This window comes from Arachis stenosperma, chromosome 1 (genome assembly GCF_014773155.1).
Source record: "Arachis stenosperma cultivar V10309 chromosome 1, arast.V10309.gnm1.PFL2, whole genome shotgun sequence".
Lineage (NCBI taxonomy): Eukaryota > Viridiplantae > Streptophyta > Magnoliopsida > Fabales > Fabaceae > Arachis > Arachis stenosperma.
The window spans coordinates 50928359-50937053 of NC_080377.1; the positions used below are offsets into that span (position 1 = coordinate 50928359).

At 35.6% G+C, this 8695-nt stretch overlaps 1 non-coding gene across 1 annotated transcript; it reads right to left on the reverse strand.

Moving 5' to 3' along the window:
• Window positions 1-6904: 6904 nt before the first annotated feature.
• Window positions 6905-7011, reverse strand: LOC130948595 (small nucleolar RNA R71). Its single transcript, XR_009073106.1, has one exon. It is a non-coding gene; the product is annotated as a small nucleolar RNA R71 (small nucleolar RNA).
• Window positions 7012-8695: the final 1684 nt, after the last annotated feature.

Consider the following 8695-nt stretch of genomic DNA (forward strand, 5'->3'; position numbering starts at 1 on the left):
TCTATGTCACAGTATAGAGATTCCTTTATGTTAGTAGAAGAAGAAGGGGGTAGAAGAATGAAGAAGGAGATTCGGATTTTTGGATGAAGAGAGGTGAAGAGAAGTGTTAGTAATTAAATAATTAAATAGAAGAAGAAAAGAGAGAGAGAAAATTCGAAAATAATTTTGAAAAAGAAGTTAGTAATTTTCGAAAATTAGAAATAAAATAAGATTAAAATTAAAATTTAAAACAATTAAAAAGAATTTTTGAAAAAGGGATGAGATATTTTCGAAAATTAGAGAGGGAAAAGTAGTTAGGTGGTTTTGAAAGAGATAAGAAACAAACAAAAAGTTAGTTAGTTGATTGAAAAAGATTTGAAATCAATTTTTTTAAAGAGATAAGAAGATAGGAAGTTAGAAAAGATATTTTGAAATCAAATTTTAAAAAAAATAAAATTTTGAGAAAAATAAGATAAAAAGATAAGATAAAAATTTTAATAAAAAGATATTTTGAAAAAGATTTAATTTTTTAAAATGACTTAACTAACAAGAAACTACAAGATAAGATTCTAGAATTTAAAGATTGAACCTTTCTTATCAAGAAAGTAACAAACTTCAAATTTTTGAACCAATCACATTAATTGTTAGCTAATTTTCGAAAATTAGATATAAAAGATAAGAAAAAGATTTTTGAAAAATAATTTTTAAAATTTTCGAAAAATAAAAAAAAAATTGAAAAAGATATGATTTTTGAAAAATATTTTGAAAAGATAAGATTTTTTTAAAATTGAAATTTTGACTTGACTTGTAAGAAACAACTAATTTTTAAAAATTTTGACCAAGTCAACCCAAAATTTCGAAAATTTGGAGGGAAATAAGGAAAAGATATTTTTTTTTATTTTTGAATTTTCAATTATGAGAGAGAAAAACAACAAAAATACTCAATGCATGAAATTTTTAGATCTAAACAATGAATGCATGCAAGAATGTTATGAATGTCAAGATGAACACCAAGAACACTTTGAAGATCATGATGAACATCAAGAACATAATTTTGAAAAATTTTTTATGCAAAGAAAACATGCAAGACACCAAACTTAGAAATCTTTAATGCATGGAAAATATGAATGCCAAGATGCACATGAAAAACAACATAAGACACAAAACAAGAAATCATCAAGATCAAACAAGAGGACTTATCAAGAACAACTTGAAGATCATGAAGAACACTATGAATGCATGGATTTTTTTCGAAAAATGCAAGAAAAGATTTTTAAAGTATGCAATTGACACCAAACTTAAAAATTGACTCAAGACTCAAACAAGAAACACAAAATATTTTTGATTTTTATGATTTTCTAATTTTTTTTTTTTGGATTTTTAATTTTTTTCGAAAATATTTTTGATAAAAACGAAAAAGAAAAGAAAAATTTTGAAAAAGATTTTTGAAAAGAAAATTACCTAATCTGAGCAACAAGATGAACCGTCAGTTGTCCATACTCGAACAATTCCCCGGCAACGGCGCCAAAAACTTGGTGTTGTTGCCGGATTAAAAACTAGGCACCATTGTGGGTTGGAAACAATTGTTTGAATTGTTGTTCGAAATTGATTGTTCCCCGGCAACGGCGCCAAAAACTTGGTGGACGAAATTGTGATCACTATTCTTTAAATTGTACTTTTATGGAATTTGAAATTGGCACGAGTGGACACAACTCCGTTCAACTAACCAGCAAGTGTACTGGGTCGTCCAAGTAATAAACCTTACGCGAGTAAGGGTCGATCCCACAGAGATTGTTGGTATGAAGCAAGCTATGGTCACCTTGTAAATCTCAGTTAGGCAGATTAAATTCGTTTATGGTTTCGAAAATAGAAATAAGAAAATAGAAGAAATAATAAAAGGGATAGGATACTTATGCAGATTTATTGGTGGGAATTTCAGATAAGCGAATGGAGATACTGTATGGCTCAAGAACGCCTACTTTCCTATTGCTTCAACTCAATCCTTCTTACTCCTTTCCATGGCAAGCTGTGTATAGGGGTTCACCGTTCGACGATGGCTACTTTGTATCCTCTCTGGAAAATGGTCCTCTGTGGCTGTCACTCGCATGGCTAATCGTCTGGAGGCATCACACTGGCCGAAGGCTACATCCCATCCTCGCAGTGAAAACTACGCTCACGCGCTCTGTCACAGCACGGCTAATCACTGGTTGGTTCCCGCTCCTACTGGAATAGAATCCCTTGATTCTTTTGCGTCTGTCACTAACGCCCAGCACTTGCGAGTCTGAAGCACGTCACAGTCATTCATTACCGGAATCCTACTCGGAATACCACAGACAAGGTTAGACTTTCCGGATTCCCAGGATCCTACTCGGAATACCACAGACAAGGTGAGACTTTCCGGATCCTCATAAATGCCGCCATCTATCTAGCTTATACCACGAAGATTCTGTTGGGGAATCTAAGAGATACACATTCTAGCTCTGTTGCATGTAGAACGTAGGTGGTTGTCAATCACGTGTGTTCATAGGTGAGAATGATGATGAGCGTCACATAATCATCACATTCATCATGTTCTTGTGTGCGAATGAATATCTTGGAATAAGAATAAAAGAGAATTGAATAAAAGAAAATAGAATTGCATTAATACTTGAGGTACAGCAGAGCTCCACACCCTTAATCTATGGTGTGCAGAAACTCCACCGTTGAAAATACATAAGTAAAAGGTTCAGGCATGGCCGAATGGCCAGCCCCCATGGTCTAAGAACTATGCGTCCCAAGATGCTCTTTAGATCTAAAGTGATCAAAAGATGTCTAACACAATAGTTAAATGTTCTATTTATAATAAACTAGCTCCTAGGGTTTACATGAGTAAGTAATTGATGCATAAATCCACTTCCGCGGCCCACTTGGTGTATGCTTGGGCTGAGCTTGATCAATCCACGAGCTGAGGCTTCTCTTGGAGTTGAACTCCGAGTTATGACGTGTTTTGGGCGTTCAACTCCGGATCATGACGTTTTTCTGGCGTTTAACTCCAGACAGCAGCATGTACTTGGCGTTCAACGCCAAGTTACGTCGTCAATTTCCAAATAAAGTATGAACTATTATATATTTCTGGAAAGCCCTGGATGTCTACTTTCCAACGCCGTTGAGAGCGCGCCATTTGGAGTTCTGTAGCTCCAGAAGATCCATTTTGAGTGCAGGGAGGTCAGATTCCAACAGCATCAGCAGTCCTTTTGTCAGCCTTTTTCAGAGTTTTGCTCAAATCCCTCAATTTCAGCCAGAAATTACCTGAAATCACAGAAAAACACACAAACTCATAGTAAAGTCCAGAAATGTGAATTTAACATAAAAACTAATGAAAACATCCCTAAAAGTAGCTTGAACTTACTAAAAACTACCTAAAAACAATGCCAAAAAGCGTATAAATTATCCGCTCATCAACATCCAGAGCTTTCCATTAATATATAATAGTTTATAATTTATTCGAAATTAGACGACGTAAACTGGTGCTCAACGCCAGTTCCATGTTGCATTCTGGAGTCAAACGCCAGAAACACGTCACGAACCAGAGTTAAACGCCAAAAACACGTTACAACTTGGCGTTTAACTCCAAAAGAAGCCTCTGCACGTGTAAAGCTCAAATCAGCCCAAGCACACACCAAGTGGGCCCCGGAAGTGGATTTCTGCATCAATTACTTATTTCTGTAATTCCTAGTAGCTAGTTTAGTATAAATAGAACTTTTTACTATTGTACTAGAGTCTTTTGACCATGGGGTCTCTTTTTGACCACATCTTTGGTATTTTTCCCTATTTTTGAATTCATATGCCATTTGTGGAGGCTGGCCATTCGGCCATGCCTGGACCATCACTTATGTATTTTCAACGGTGGAGTTTCTACACACCATAGATTAAGGGTGTGGAGCTCTGCTGTACCTCGAGTTTTAATGCAATTACTACTATTTTCTATTCAATTTAGTTCATTCCTATTCTAAGATATTTGTTGCACTTCAACATGATGAATGTGATGATCCGTGACACTCATCATCATTCTCACCTATGAACGCGTGACTGACAATCACTTTCGTTCTACCTTAGACCGAACGCATATCTCTTGGATTCCTTAATCAGAATCTTCATGGTATATGCTAGAATTGTTGGCGGCATTCATGAGAATCCGGAAAGTCTAAACCTTGTCTGTGATATTCCGAGTAGGATTCAGGGATTGAATGGCTGTGACGAGCTTCAAACTCGCGATTGCTGGGCGTGATGACAAACGCAAAAGAATCAATGGATTCTATTCCGACATGATCGAGAACCGACAGATAATTAGCCGTGCTGTGACAAGAGCATTTGGACCTTTTTCACTGAGAGGATGGGATGTAGCCATTTACAACGGTGATGCCCTACATACAGCTTGCCAAGGAAAGGAGTAAGAAGGATTGAATGAAGGCAGTAGAAGAGCAGAGATCCAACAGGGACAAAGCATCTCCATACACTTGTCTGAAATTCTCACCAATGATTTACATAAGTATTTCTATCCTTATTTTATATTTAATTTATTATTAATTTTGAAAACCATTATAATCATTTAAATCCGCCTAACTGAGATTTAAAAGATGACCATAGCTTGCTTTATACCAACAATCTCCGTGGGATCGACCCTTACTCACGTAAGGTTTATTACTTGGACGACCCAGTGCACTTGCTGGTTAGTTGTGCGAAGTTGTGAAGAAAGTGCTGAGTTAGTAGATGCGCATACCAAGTTGAATGCCATTATTAGAGATCACAATTTCGTGCATCAAGTTTTTGGCGCCGTTGCCGGGGATTGTTCGAGTTTAGACAACTGACGGTTCATCTTGTTGCTCAGATTAGGTAATTTTCTTTTTTTTTTTTGTTTTATTTTCAAAAAATTTTCAAAAATCTTTCAAAAATTTATCACCTATTTTCGAAAATTTTTAGAGTTTTTAAGAGTGAATTCTAGAGTTTCATGGAACATGTTGAAGCCTGGTTGGCTGTAAAGCCATGTCTAATTCCTGGACCGGAGCTTTAGACTAACATTACATGATTCCGGGAATTCTGATTGAGGACTTTGGATTCATTACTTCCTTTTTCCAAAATATGTTTTCGAAAAATATAAAATAAAATCCAAAAAAAATTTATAAAATCGAAAAAAAATCAAAAATATTTTGTGTTTCTTGTTTGAGTCTTGTGTCATGTTTTAAGTTTAGTGTCAATTGCATGTTCATCTTTTTCTTGCAATTTTCGAAAATTGATGCATGCGTTCTTCATGATCTTCAAGTTGTTCTTGGTAAGTCTTCTTGTTTGATCTTGATATTTTCTTGTTTTGTGTTTTTTATTGTTTTTCATATGCCTTTTTGCATTCATAGTGTCTAAGCATTGAAAATTTTTAAGTTTGGTGTCTTGCATGTTTTTCTTTTCTTGAAAATTGTTTAAAAATAAGTCTTGATGTTCATCCTGACATTCAAAGTGTTCTTGGTGTTCATCTTGACATTCATAGTGTTCTTGCATGCATCATTGGTTTTGATCCAAAATTTTCATGTTTTGGGTCATATTGGTGTTTTTCTCTCTCCTCATTAAAAATTCAAAAAAATAAAAAAAATATCTTTTCCTTATTTTTTTCAAAATTTTGAAAATTTGAGTTGACTTAGTCAAAATTTTCTAAAACTTAGCTATTTCTTATAAGTCAAATCAAATTTTCAATTTTAAAAATCTTATCTTTTCAAAATCTTTTTCAAAAATCAAATCTTCATTTTTCTATTATTTTTCGAAAATTTTTAAAATTTATTCTCAAAATCTTTTTCTTATCTTTATTTCAAAATTTCGAAAACTTTACTAACAATTAATGTGATTGATTCAAAAATTTGAAATTTGTTACTTTCTTGTTAAGAAAGGTTCAATCTTTAAATTCTAGAATCATATCTTTTAGTTTCTTGTTAGTCAAGTAATCAATTTTAATTTTAAAAAATCAAATCTTTTTCAAAATATCTTTTTCAATCATATCTTTTTAAAATATCTTTTTCAAATCATATCTTTTTCAAAAATTTTATTTCAAAAATATTTTCTAACTTCTTATCTTTTCAAAATTGATTTTCAAATCTTTTTCAACTAACTAATTGACTTTTTGTTTGTTTCTTATCTTTTTCAAAACCACCTAACTACTTCCTCTCTCTAATATTCGAAAATTACCTCCATCTTTTTCAAAATTCTTTTAATTAACTAATTCATCTCAAGAATCTGAACCTATCTTCACCCTTGTGTTTGGATTCTTACCTTTTCATTCTTCTATTCCTTTCTTCTTCTACTAACATAAAGGAATCTCTCTACTGTGGTAAAGAGGATCCCTATTATTATTTTCTGTTCCCTTCTTTTTCATATGAGCAGGAGCAAGGATAAGAATATTCTTGTTGAAACAGATCCTGAACCTGAAAGGACTCTGAAGAGGAAACTAAGAGAAGCTAAATTACAACAATCCAGAGACAACCTTACAGAAATTTTCGAAAAGGAGGAGGAGATGGCAGCCGAAAATAATAATGCAAGGAGAATGCTTGGTGATTATGCTACACCTACTTCCAAGTTTAATGGAAGAAGCATCTCAATCCCTGCCATTGGAGCAAACAATTTTGAGCTAAAACCTTAACTAGTTGCTCTAATACAACAGAACTGCAAATTCCATAGACTTCCATTAGAAGATCCCTACCAGTTTTTAACTGAGTTCTTGTAGATCTGTGAGACTGTTAAGACTAATGGAGTAGATCCTGAAGTCTACAAGCTCATGCTTTTCCCTTTTGCTGTAAGAGACAGAGCTAGAACATGGTTGGACTCACAACCTAAAGATAGCCTAGACTCCTGGGATAAGCTGGTCACAGCCTTCTTGGCTAAATTCCTTCCTCCTCAAAAGCTGAGCAAGCTTAGAGTGGATGTTCAGACCTTCAAACAAAAAGATGGTGAATTCCTCTATGAAGCTTGGGAAAGATAAAAGCAGATGACCAAAAGGTGTCCTTTTGACAGGCTTTCTGAGTGGACCACTTGGGATATATTCTATTATGGTCTATCTGAGTTCTCTAAGATGTCATTAGACCATTCTGCAGGTGATCCATTCACCTAAAGAAAACGCCTGCAGAAGCTCAAGAACTTATTGACGTGGTTGCAAATAACCAATTCTCATGTACACTTCTGAGAGGAATTCTGTGAATAATGGGATGCCTCAGAGGAAGGAAGTTCTTGAAATTGATGCTCTAAATGCCATATTGGCTCAGAACAAAATGTTGACTCAGCAAGTCAACATGATTTCTCAAAGTCTGAATAGATGGCAAAATGCATCCAACAGTACTAAAGAGGCATCTTCTGAAGAAGAAGCTTATGATCCTGAGAACCCTGCAATAGCAGAGGTAAATTACATGGGTGAACCTTATGAAAACACCTATAATTCATCATGGAGAAATCATCCAAATTTCTCATGGAAGGATCAACAAAAGCCTCAACAAGGCTTTAATAATGGTGGAAGAAATAGGCTCAGCAATAGCAAGCCTTATCCATCATCTTCTCAGCAACAGATAGAAAATTCTGAGCAGAGCTCCTCTAATTTAGCAAACATAGTCTCTGATCTGTCTAAGGCCACTTTAAGTTTCATGAGTGAAACAAGATCCTCCATCAGAAATTTGGAGGCACAAGTGGGGCAGCTGAGTAAGAAAGTCACTGAAACTCCTCCTAGTACTCTCCCAAGCAATACTAAAGAGAATCCAAAAAGAGAGTGCAAGGCCATTGACATAATCAACATGGCCGAACCTAGAGAAGAAGGAGAGGACATGAATCCCAATGAGGAAGACCTTATGGGACGTCTCCCAGACAAGAAGGAGTTCCCTATTAAGGACCTAAAGGAATCTGAAGGTCATGTAGAGACCATAGAGATCCCATTAAACCTTCTTCTGCCATTCATGAGCTCTGAAGACTATTCTTCCTCTGAAGAGGATGAAGACGTAACTGGAGAGCAAGTTGCTCAATATCTAGGAGATATCATGAAGTTGAATGCCAAGTTGTTTAGTAATGAGACTTGGGAAGGTGAACCTCCTTGCTCATTAGTGAACTAGATACTTGGGTTCAGCAAACTCTACCTCAAAAGAGACAAGATCCTGGTAAATTCTCAATACCCTTCACCATAGGCACCATGACCTTTGAAAAGGCTTTGTATGACCTGGGGTCAGGGATAAATCTTATGCCACTCTCTGTAATGGAGAAGCTGGGGATCATTAAGGTACAACCTGCCATATTCTCATTACGGATGGCAGACAGATCACAAAGACAAGCTTATGGATTTTTAGAGGACGTGTTAGCGAAGGTTGAAGGCCTTTACATCCCTGCTGATTTCATAATCTTAGACACTAGGAAGGAGGAGGATAAATGCATCATCCTTGGAAGACCTTTCCTAGCCACAGTAGGAGCTGTGATAGATGTTAACAGAAGAGAATTAGTCCTTCAATTGAATGGGGACTACCTTGTGTTTAAGACCCAAGGATACTCCTCTGCAACCATGGAGTGGAAGCATGAGAAGCTTCTCTCAGTACAGAGTCGAACAAAGCCCCCACAATCTAACTTTAAGTTTGGTGTTGGGAGGCCACAGCCAAACTCCAAGTATGGTGTTGAATCCCCACATCCAAACTCTAAGTTTGGTGTTGGGAGTCTACAACATTGACCTGAT